Source organism: Tupaia chinensis, unplaced genomic scaffold, assembly GCF_000334495.1.
Source record: "Tupaia chinensis unplaced genomic scaffold, TupChi_1.0 Scaffold000646_1, whole genome shotgun sequence".
NCBI classification, from domain to species: domain Eukaryota; kingdom Metazoa; phylum Chordata; class Mammalia; order Scandentia; family Tupaiidae; genus Tupaia; species Tupaia belangeri.
Genome location: NW_006160167.1, coordinates 643,408 through 655,953, shown reverse-complemented (window position 1 = coordinate 655,953; position 12,546 = coordinate 643,408). Strand labels below are relative to the sequence as shown.

At 38.3% G+C, this 12,546-nt stretch overlaps 1 protein-coding gene across 1 annotated transcript in view; it reads right to left on the bottom strand.

Annotated features, from left to right (window-relative positions):
• The window catches only part of ANKRD46 (ankyrin repeat domain 46), a 40,340-nt gene extending 27,794 nt beyond the window's left edge, over window positions 1-12,546 (bottom strand). Inside the window, exon 1 of the mRNA XM_006159701.2 lies at window positions 12,504-12,546. The gene's annotated coding sequence lies outside the window, so the exon portion shown is untranslated. The remainder of the gene's footprint in view (window positions 1-12,503) is intronic.

Below are 12,546 nucleotides of genomic sequence, written 5' to 3'. Positions count from 1 at the left end.
CTTTTCTATATCATTTTACCATACTTAAATATTGTTAGCAATGGACATCCTCCCATAGGAATTTTCCTCTTTCTAATCTGTAATTATATGATAAAGACATTAATAAGCACTAAGAGGTCAATCTGATGTATCTCCTGCACATGTATTATTTTTGTAATAGTTATTTTTTTTAAAAAAACAGGTTTTATTCCTAGCTATGGCAGCATTTATATGGCCCAATGGTGCCACCTTGTGGACAGTATGCTTCCAGTTCAATTTCAGCATCCCATACACATAAAGAGGAGCACTCAGAAGATTCTGTTTCAGTTAGTTACATATGATCATAATTCTCACTAACTGTAAATCTGGGAAAACACAGAGTTTGGATGATGTTCAATTTCCTTTAAAAACATTTATCAAGAAAATTAATAGCATATTCATTCCAAGCCTATTGAGAAATATAAACCTCATTAAACCTATCTCAGATTTTATTTATATAAAATACTACTTAAATGGCATTCTTTCTTTTCATTTATTTATTGTTGTTTCTAGTTTTTGCAAAATAATCCTTATTTTCTAAGTAGTCCACAAAGTTTAAACCAGATCTCATCTCAAATACTTTGAAGGCATAGGATTATGTTCTTATAAGAAACTTAAAGTGTTTCCTTGAAAATTTTAAAGCTGGGGGGCTGGCAGGTGTCATGGTGGTTAAGGGCACTGGACTCCCACATGGCTGATTGTAGTTCGAGTCCCAGACCTGGTGGCTTGCTTTCTCACTTTCTCCCTCGCTCTCTCTTTGCCTTTGTAGTCAAATCAAGATAAGTAAGTAAATAAATAAGTAAAGTAAAATAATTCTTTAAAATTTTTTTTATTTTAAAGTTAGAAGGACCATCCACAATCATCTAACCTGATCTCATTATAAGAGTATTATATTTGATTATATAATCCGATCATATGAAGATACTGAAAACCACAGAGATTGTAGTTTCAGATGCTATTTTACACACTACTTCTCACTCCCAAGGTTCTAGTCCTATTCATGACTCATGGTAGAAATATCTACAACATAATAGTTTATTTTCATAGTGATTAAGAATCACAGTTTTTAATAGCTGCATGGCTCTTCTAGATTTGCTGTTTTTCAGAAAATGTCTTGTCAATAGACAGCTCTTTTTTAAATTGTTTTTAGGTTTTTGCCATTGCTGGAGAGAGACAGAGAGAGGAAAAGTGAGAAATCACCCCCTAGGTAAACAGCCATGCTTTAATCCCTTCTCTTCTATCCTCCTCTTGGAACTTGGGCATGAGCATACACACATCCAGCATGACTTTTAAGCCACTAGATCTGGAGCTCAAACCATGGTTGGCCATGTTGGAGTCCAGCACCTTAACCACAACACCACCTGCTGGCCCCCCAGTTTTCTGGGTTTTTAAAACAGTATCTATTAAAATTACTTGCTAGTTTTAGCAAATAGGAGCTTCATTTTCCTTTTGGTTCTTATTCTCTATTTCTCAAAATGATTTAATATTTTGTCATTTACTTTATGACAAATACTAAGGAGGTTGGAAATATGATAACTATAATTTCAAAATAAAAACTTCTGTATGACCTATAGATAAGGGCATGGCGCACTATAAAACTATTAAGAAAAAATTTTTAAAAAGTTTGAACAACTGCCACTTTGAACTTTTGTCCTCATACTCAAGAGAATCACATTAAATGAAGATAATCATGATAGGAAAATTGTTCTGTAAAATGCTATCAAAAGATAATGACTTTAAAGTCTTCAAAGACAAATAAATGTCTGATATTTAAATAAAGAAAACAAATTACATTCTCAGAATTCACAAGCTTCAGATTTGGGAAAATGATCTATGAGATGTTTAGTGTCTCAGACTGTAGAGAAGTAGAACTGGCACAGATAAAAAGAAATTAAGAGCAACCTTTAAGGTTCAAGGTAATAAATTTACCACAGATATTTTAGCAGTCTCCCTCAGAAACACTAATCCAGGGCTGGCAGGTGGCATAGTGGTTAAGGGCGCTGGACTCCCATATGGCTGACCATCGTTCCAGTCCTGGACCTGGCAGCTTGCTCTCTCTCTGTCTGTCTGGCTCCGTCTCTTACTCTCACCTTGTTCCTCTCTGTTAAAAAATAAATAAATAAATAACGTGAAATAGCTGTATTTACCTTAAAAAAAAGAAAAAGAAAGAAAAAAATGCTAATCCAAATAAATATATTTTTACCCAAATACACAGTCCTTTCATATCCCTTCTATCTTCTTTTGGCACAAATGTTAGTTTTTAATTATATTTTATTGGATGGTTTCAAGTATGTAACTAAATACTTCAAAAAGATTAACCCAAAAGGAGACTAGATGGTAGCGTAGCAGCAAAATGCAGCCTCAATGAGGCAATCCTGCACGAAGGGTGTGTGGCTCCAGTCTAAAGACTTCCCTGAGTATGGTGGGCACACATGTGGCCTTGATCTGGGGCTGGCCGAGGATGATGGTGGACTGGCACTGGAACCCTGTTGGGGATACTGTTTCTTTCACTCATGCAATGAATAAATAAATAAATAAATAAACAAACAAACAAACATTAAAAAAAAGATTAACCCAAGAGTTCCTCAAGTTTAATGCCAAATTCCTTTAACTGTTATTCACTTTAATTACCATCATGTGGACTTTGTACACTGGAATTTAGTTCCACCACCCAGATCTTGACCCACAACTACCCTGGAATCTTTCATCTTTTCCACTCCCTCACACTTTCTAACATATTTCTCATTTCTATCTCTCAACCTTTCTGTTAGCCTCCTTTTGGCTACCCCAAGCAGAAAAAGATCCGCCTGCATTATTGACCCGCTCTTCAGAAAGTGTCTGGTTCCTTCTAAGGCTCAAGGAAGCTCTCCCTCCCTCCTTTTCGTACTTTGCTTCCTTCCTCCCTCCCTCCCTCTTTTCAGTTTATTTCTGAGATACAGGAAGAGAAAGAGAAGGACAGACAACCCTGGGATCTCACATAGCCATACTAACTTACATTTCCACCAACGGCGTAGGAGGGTTCCCTTTTCATAGCAACCTCACCAGCACCTATCATTCTTTATCTTTTTAATCTTAGTCATTCTGACTGGGGTTAAGTAGTATCTCATTGTGATTTTGACTTGCATGTTCCTTATAAGAGATATTGAACATTTTTTCATATTTTTTATAAAGAATTATTTTATTTATTGTTATTACTAATTTTTAAATTCACCAGAGAGAGAAAATAAGTGAGAAAGCAAGCTACTAGGTTTGGGACTTGAACTATGGTCGACCATGTGGGAGTCCAGCACCTTAACCATCATGCACCTGGGCAGCTGAGAGTCCTGAACCTGGTGACTTGAAAAACATACTGGGCATGTGTGTGCATTCCCAAAATCCAGAGAGGAGAACAGAGAAGAAGGGACTGTGGTGTGGCCATCCTCCTTGGGGGGATAACTTCTCACATTCCTTTTCTCTCTCCCTCTCCAGTGAGTGCACATACCTGTGGCAACCTAAAGAAAACAAAACAAAAGGAAAGAAAGAAAGAAAGACACTCCTAATAGGATCTAACACTGTGATCCTCCCCCAAGTCTTCCAACCAATAAAGATCATGGGCTTGCACCCAGTATGTATATACAAGTTAATCTGGGAACTGAAACTGCAATCTTCCTTATGGACGCAGCATTGCTAAGTAGCTGTGCCACCATGGCTGGCTCCACCAAGGAAGAAAAATGCCTTCACCCTGCCCCAGAGGATCAAGGTGTATACAATGACAATGAGTATAACATCAGGAGGAAAGGTCTAAAGGGACTAACAGCTGAAGAAAAGACTATGATCAACTTCTAGAAGCAAATGTGAGTTGGATCAACTATCAGTGTCAAGTTCTGCTAACCCACAATGCACTACTTCCCTCTAGCTCTAACAAGGTAAGGTTGAAGCTAGGAAAAATAGCCATTTTGTAAGCTGTAAAAGTAAAAGTAGGCTTAAAAACTTGAGTCAACAGATCTGTGTTCTTTGATTTATCAAGAATTATTTCTTAGGATTGGCACCAAGGACTGTGTCTCAATCAAAAGATTTGTTTCTTAGGTTATGACTCTGCCGTTTTCTAAGGTACTATCTTGAGTAGTCAAACTTTAAGGGTATCAGTTTCTTTATTTGCAAAAAGAGATAATACCTGCCTGCCCAGTTTATAGTATTTTTACATAGATGAACTTTGAGGACTGTAATGCAATATACAAACATAATATGCCATATTCTTTTTCTTAGTTTGCTAGTAAAAGTGCTTCTTAAGAAAGTTTCCTTTAAATTAAGGGTTAAAGGATTTCTATGTTTTGAGAACAATGAGCAAAAAGATTTTGGCTCTGAGACAGCCAGAATAATGGGAGCAACTCTTAGAGTTTGGTCCTCTACAAGGGTAGAGTGAGCAAGAAGAGATATTAACAATACTATACACAGGCACATATAGGACGATTATACAAACATGGATATCTTGCTATGGTCTCAGTATCACATCTAAAACTCAACACTCCACAATGTACTCTAAAATTCTCTGTTAGTAGTACTAATACCTCCCTAGTAACCCAAACCACTCCTTTTTATTTCATTAATTTACAATTAATCACTGTACATCTTTACAGTGTACAACATAGTTTTCCTAACATGAATACAGTTCATATTAGTCAACTAAGAAATATTAATATATACATTATCATTAACAGATTTTTCATTTTTGTGTCTCTTAGATGTTTTGACTTTTCCAATTTGCTCCCTCCCATACCCAGTTATCCATCACCTATTACCCATCCTCTTTTATACTGTCTCTTGTATCTACAGGTGCCTTCCCTGCTATTATAGCTTCTAATCTTTCAGTTATGGCTATAGAATGCAGACATTCAGTATATATTAAGTGGGGACATACAATGCCTGTCTTTCATAATCTGGCTTGCCTCACTTAGCATTAAATCTTCCATATTTGTCCATTTTGTAGCAAATGTCAGGATCTCATCATTTTTGCATGGCTGAATAGTATTCCATAGAGTATGTATGCCACATTTTTTCAATCCACTTGTCTAATTTTGGACATCTGGGTTGATTCCATGTCCCAGCAATTGTGAACAATGCTGCAATAAACATGGATGTCCAAGTGTCTTTACAAACTGAGCGTTTTCCTATCCTTTGAGTAGATACCTAAGAGCAGAATTACTAGGTCATATGGTAGTTCTATTTGTAGATTTCTGAGGAACCTCCATACTGTTCTCTACAGTGGCTGTACTAATTTATATTCCCACCAACAGTGTAGGAGGGTTCTCTTTTTATCTCAACCTTGCCAGCACTTACCATTCTTTATTTTTTAAATCTTAGGGCACACATGTGGCCTTGATCTGGGGCTGGCCGAGGATGATGGTGGACTGTGGCACTGGAACCCTGTTGGGGATACTGTTTCTTTCACTCATGCAATGAATAAATAAATAAATAAATAAACAAACAAACAAACATTAAAAAAAAGATTAACCCAAGAGTTCCTCAAGTTTAATGCCAAATTCCTTTAACTGTTATTCACTTTAATTACCATCATGTGGACTTTGTACACTGGAATTTAGTTCCACCACCCAGATCTTGACCCACAACTACCCTGGAATCTTTCATCTTTTCCACTCCCTCACACTTTCTAACATATTTCTCATTTCTATCTCTCAACCTTTCTGTTAGCCTCCTTTTGGCTATCCCAAGCAGAAAAAGATCCGCCTGCATTATTGACCCGCTCTTCAGAAAGTGTCTGGTTCCTTCTAAGGCTCAAGGAAGCTCTCCCTCCCTCCTTTTCGTACTTTGCTTCCTTCCTCCCTCCCTCCCTCTTTTCAGTTTATTTCTGAGATACAGGAAGAGAAAGAGAAGGACAGACAACCCTGGGATCTCACATAGCCATACTAACTTACATTTCCACCAACGGCGTAGGAGGGTTCCCTTTTCATAGCAACCTCACCAGCACCTATCATTCTTTATCTTTTTAATCTTAGTCATTCTGACTGGGGTTAAGTAGTATCTCATTGTGATTTTGACTTGCATGTTCCTTATAAGAGATATTGAACATTTTTTCATATTTTTTATAAAGAATTATTTTATTTATTGTTATTACTAATTTTTAAATTCACCAGAGAGAGAAAATAAGTGAGAAAGCAAGCTACTAGGTTTGGGACTTGAACTATGGTCGACCATGTGGGAGTCCAGCACCTTAACCATCATGCACCTGGGCAGCTGAGAGTCCTGAACCTGGTGACTTGAAAAACATACTGGGCATGTGTGTGCATTCCCAAAATCCGGAGAGGAGAACAGAGAAGGGACTGTGGTGTGGCCATCCTCCTTGGGGGGATAACTTCTCACATTCCTTTTCTCTCTCCCTCTCCAGTGAGTGCACATACCTGTGGCAACCTAAAGAAAACAAAACAAAAGGAAAGAAAGAAAGAAAGACACTCCTAATAGGATCTAACACTGTGATCCTCCCCCAAGTCTTCCAACCAATAAAGATCATGGGCTTGCACCCAGTATGTATATACAAGTTAATCTGGGAACTGAAACTGCAATCTTCCTTATGGACGCAGCATTGCTAAGTAGCTGTGCCACCATGGCTGGCTCCACCAAGGAAGAAAAATGCCTTCACCCTGCCCCAGAGGATCAAGGTGTATACAATGACAATGAGTATAACATCAGGAGGAAAGGTCTAAAGGGACTAACAGCTGAAGAAAAGACTATGATCAACTTCTAGAAGCAAATGTGAGTTGGATCAACTATCAGTGTCAAGTTCTGCTAACCCACAATGCACTACTTCCCTCTAGCTCTAACAAGGTAAGGTTGAAGCTAGGAAAAATAGCCATTTTGTAAGCTGTAAAAGTAAAAGTAGGCTTAAAAACTTGAGTCAACAGATCTGTGTTCTTTGATTTATCAAGAATTATTTCTTAGGATTGGCACCAAGGACTGTGTCTCAATCAAAAGATTTGTTTCTTAGGTTATGACTCTGCCGTTTTCTAAGGTACTATCTTGAGTAGTCAAACTTTAAGGGTATCAGTTTCTTTATTTGCAAAAAGAGATAATACCTGCCTGCCCAGTTTATAGTATTTTTACATAGATGAACTTTGAGGACTGTAATGCAATATACAAACATAATATGCCATATTCTTTTTCTTAGTTTGCTAGTAAAAGTGCTTCTTAAGAAAGTTTCCTTTAAATTAAGGGTTAAAGGATTTCTATGTTTTGAGAACAATGAGCAAAAAGATTTTGGCTCTGAGACAGCCAGAATAATGGGAGCAACTCTTAGAGTTTGGTCCTCTACAAGGGTAGAGTGAGCAAGAAGAGATATTAACAATACTATACACAGGCACATATAGGACGATTATACAAACATGGATATCTTGCTATGGTCTCAGTATCACATCTAAAACTCAACACTCCACAATGTACTCTAAAATTCTCTGTTAGTAGTACTAATACCTCCCTAGTAACCCAAACCACTCCTTTTTATTTCATTAATTTACAATTAATCACTGTACATCTTTACAGTGTACAACATAGTTTTCCTAACATGAATACAGTTCATATTAGTCAACTAAGAAATATTAATATATACATTATCATTAACAGATTTTTCATTTTTGTGTCTCTTAGATGTTTTGACTTTTCCAATTTGCTCCCTCCCACACCCAGTTATCCATCACCTATTACCCATCCTCTTTTATACTGTCTCTTGTATCTACAGGTGCCCTCCCTGCTATTATAGCTTCTAATCTTTCAGTTATGGCTATAGAATGCAGACATTCAGTATATATTAAGTGGGGACATACAATGCCTGTCTTTCATAATCTGGCTTGCCTCACTTAGCATTAAATCTTCCATATTTGTCCATTTTGTAGCAAATGTCAGGATCTCATCATTTTTGCATGGCTGAATAGTATTCCATAGAGTATGTATGCCACATTTTTTCAATCCACTTGTCTAATTTTGGACATCTGGGTTGATTCCATGTCCCAGCAATTGTGAACAATGCTGCAATAAACATGGATGTCCAAGTGTCTTTACAAACTGAGCGTTTTCCTATCCTTTGAGTAGATACCTAAGAGCAGAATTACTAGGTCATATGGTAGTTCTATTTGTAGATTTCTGAGGAACCTCCATACTGTTCTCTACAGTGGCTGTACTAATTTATATTCCCACCAACAGTGTAGGAGGGTTCTCTTTTTATCTCAACCTTGCCAGCACTTACCATTCTTTATTTTTTAAATCTTAGTCATTCTGACTAGGATTAAGTGGCATCTCATTGTGGTTTTGATTTGCAATTCTCTTAAAAGAGATGTTGAACATCTTTTCATATGCTTTTCTTGGATAAAGAAGTATTTAATTTCATGTATTGTTATTATTTTTTAATTCACCACAGAAAGACAGAGAGAAGGAGAAAAAGTGAGAAATCAAGCCACCAGATCTTGGACTTGAACCATGGTAGGCCATGTATGAGTCTAGTGCCTTAACTACCTTACTACTTGCTGGCCCCCTCATATGCTTTTTGGCTTTTCATGTCTTCCTTGGAGAGATGTCTGTTCAGCTCATTTGCCCACCTCTTGATTGGACTGATTTTATTTTCTTGTGGGTAAGCTGCTTGAGTTTCCTGCATATTTTGGTTATTAGTCTCTTATCTGAGGCATAATTTGCAAGCATATTCTCCCATGCTAAGGGTTGTCTCTTCACTCTAGTAATTGTTCCTTTTGCTGTGCTGAAACTTTTTAGCCTGATGCAGTCCCACTTGTCTATTTTCAGGATTATTGTCTGTGCTTTAGGCGGGGAGGGGGGGATCTTATTTAAGAAGTCTTTGCCTTCTCCGATGTCTCCGAGAGTTTCCCCTTTGTTTTCCACCAGTAGTTTTACAGTTTGAGTTTTTATGTTTAGATCCTTGATCCATTTTGAGTTGATTTTTGTTAATGGTGAGAGACAGGGGTCCAGTTTAATTTTTCTGCAGGTGGATATCTAACACCAAAACATCCTTAATGCCTTCTTTTCTCATGACAATAAATCAGACACAAAGCCCTGTCAATTCCTTTTTCCTTTCATTGTTTTTTACATTCTTTTTTTCTATTCATTGTCATCACTCTTAATTTGTGCTCGAACACTTTTTTAGTTTGCTATAGGATGCATATGCTCACCAGATACAGAGATGGAGACAAAGAGAGAGAGAAAGTGAGAAATCCCCCTCCCCCTAACGGGGCTGGCTATGCTATCACTTCTCCATTCTTCTCTCAGGATTTGGGGCACACAAGCACATGCACCTGGCATGACTTTCAAGCTGTTGGTCTGGGATTTGAACTATGAAGCTGGTAATGTGGGAATCCAGCACTTTAACCACCTTGCCACCTGCTGGCCCTCTAACACTCTTACATATAAAATTTTTCAATGTCTTCCTAGTTGGTCTATTGGTCTCATTATCTCTTCTGTCACCCCTTACCCTAAGTTAATCTGAATTAGGTTACCATGTTCATTTTTATCCCATTTGTTGTGAACATCATATCCAAGCTAAAAAAAATGTTAATGGCTCTGATGGTGCAATTATGACATTTTAGCCTATTATAATAAACTCCTAATTATTCTCCATTTCCACTGTTGCCTCTACAATTCATTCTCCACACACAAAAACAAAACAACTTCCCAAAACACAAATCACATCATTCTTACTTTAAATATGTCAGTAGCAATTTAAAATAACATCTAAAATCCTTAACAAGGTCTACAAATCCCCTTGGATGATTTTGTTCCTGCCTACACCTCCAATTTCTACTTTAACCATTCCCTTTTCTTGCTCTCTCCAACACCATTTTCCTCCATGTTCACTGTCCTTACTCAGAGCCTTTGCAGTTATTGTCTCTCCTGTTGGAATGGACGTCTCCTGGATGAATCTTCATTTTACTGGCTTATTTTTATCACTGAGGTCACAACTCAAATGTCACCTATTTATCCCTACAAGTTACCTCCTCAGATCACCTTGTTTACTTCATTCTTGTTGCATATCACAATCTATAATTTTCATTTTATTTAGTTAATTGTATATCTTCCTATTTTGAATATAAACTCTTTGAAAACAGGAATTTGTATTGTTCTGCACTACCCAGTGTCTAGCAGTACTGATTACACATAAAGAGCTTAAACTACACTTCTTCTGTTAAATGAATTATTAGTTTAAATGTAAACTATGAATTTAAATAAGTCTTTCAATGGAATCTAAAAATTAACATAAAAGCCTAAACAGTGACAATGCAAATAAATGCACTCATTGAAAGTGGCCAAAATTTAACTTGCCTAAAAATACATGGTCAAAAATGGGGCAGTAATAAAATTGGCATCACATTTTAAAAGAATTCATGTTCATATGACTATTTTTTTTTTTTTGGAGAGGTTTTTGCTATAGGGTGCGTGCACTCACCAGACAGAGAGAGACATAGAGACAGAAAGCGAGAAATCACCCCCCAGGGGGCATGGTCACGCCGCAATCCCTTCTCCTCCATTCTCCTCTTGGGATCTTGGGCACGCACGCACACGCGCCCAGCGTGACTTTTAAGCCACCGGGTCCAGGACGTGAACTGTGGTTGACTATGTGGGAGTCCAGCGACATAGCCATTACGCTAACTGCTGGTTCCCCATATGACTATTTTTTAAAATGTCCATAGGATCTGTAGTGATGACTTTTCTTTTATCAGTTATTGCGTCCTTTCTCTTTTTTCCTTGGTTATCCTGGATTTTATTGATCTTTTCAAAGAACCAACTTTTGGTTTTATTGATTTTCTCTATTAATTTCCCATGTTCAAATTCACTGATTTCTGCTTTGATTCTTACTAATGTTCTTCTGCTTACTTTAGATTTAATTTGTTCTTCTTCCTTCTGATTTCTGATGGTAAAAACTTAAGACGATTGATTTCTGACCTTTCTTCTTTTGTAATATATGTATTCAATGTCATAAATTTCATCCAAGGACTGCTTTTGCTGCATCCCGTATATTTTTATAAGCTGTGTCTTTATTTTTATTTAGTTCAAAATATTAATTTCTCTTGAGAATTCTTATTTGACCCATGTGTTATTTAGAAGTGTTTTATTTAATCTACAAGTACATAGGGATTTTCCAACTAACCTTGTGTTACTGATTTCTAATTTAATTCCTTTGTGGTCTAAGAATAGACATAAAGATTTCTATTGTTTTAAATTTGTGTCTTTTTATTAAGACAGTTTAATTAGGTTTTCTATTACTTAGGTTTAAATAACTGAATAACACAAATCTGAAGTGGTCATTAATATTTGATACCTCCGCTATATGTTTCTGTCACTGCTTTCTGTACAGGGGCCAGATGGTGGTACAGCAGTAAAACATGATGTTCTGAGAGGGTTGCTGCAAGGATTACGAAAGCCATTAGGCATTTAAAGCACTTGGCACAATATCTAAAATACAGTTAAGCACTGAACATAACTATGAGTATAATATAAAAATAATCTCTCTGACACTACAGCTCTTTAACAAACTCCTAGATACTACTGTTCTTTTTCTTTTTAGAGAGATTTTTGTAATAGGGAGTATGCACTTCCCAGAGAGACAGACAGAAAGTAAGAACTCACTCTCCCCAGAGGGCGGCCAAGCTGGGATTTCAAAGCGCACCTACCCTACCTCAGTTTCCAGCAGCAGCATCCAGGACTCAAACCTTGGACAGCACCGTGGAGGTTCAGAGCTTTAACCACCACGCCACCTGCTGGACCCAACCACTGTTATGTTTTCAAAGACTAACAAGTGTCACTATACTGTGAAATATTTCTACAACATTATAAAAGTGAATTCTGAACACCATGAACGTTTCAAAGAAACGTTCTTTTTCTCGAGCAGGGCAGTACTGGATAATCTGGAGAGAAAGCGATCTGCGCCTCTGCACTGCATGTTAATTAAGAGTGAAAGTCTGTGACGACTTGAGCCTTACTTAGAAAGTGTGCAAACCCTATCTTTTAACACGGCCACCCAGTGCTGTTCACTCACATCTCACTGCCTTCTGCTTACGCCTAGAGAGCGCGCGGGCTCTGCCTAAGCCCCAAGTGTTCCTACGCTAATGCTACAGGATGCACACATTTCGCCCTGGCCTAGCAGCGGGCAGTCGGCTAGGGTGTCCGATCAATCGCGAGCAAACGCACCCCACCACGCCCCAGGTCTCCCCCCGGCCGCGGCCCGCAAACCAGGCTGGTACCTCCTTCAGACAACCATAGCTTTAACCCGTAAAATGAACCCGGCCCTAAAGGCTTTTCCCGGCCCTCACGAACAGCCGCCATCTCCGAGCTGTGAAGGCTCCCATGGCCCGGATCCCCCTGGCCACCGCAGAAGGTGCAGGGGGTCCCTCGGCCGCTCGGCCTAGCCCAGGGCCGAAGCTCTCCGATCCAGAAAGATGGGCAGGGACGGAGTCAGTGGCTCCTGCCCAGGTGCTGCCCACGAGCCCCGGCCCAACTACCTGGGACTCGCACGAGCGGCGGCGACAGCGGTAACACCTTCCG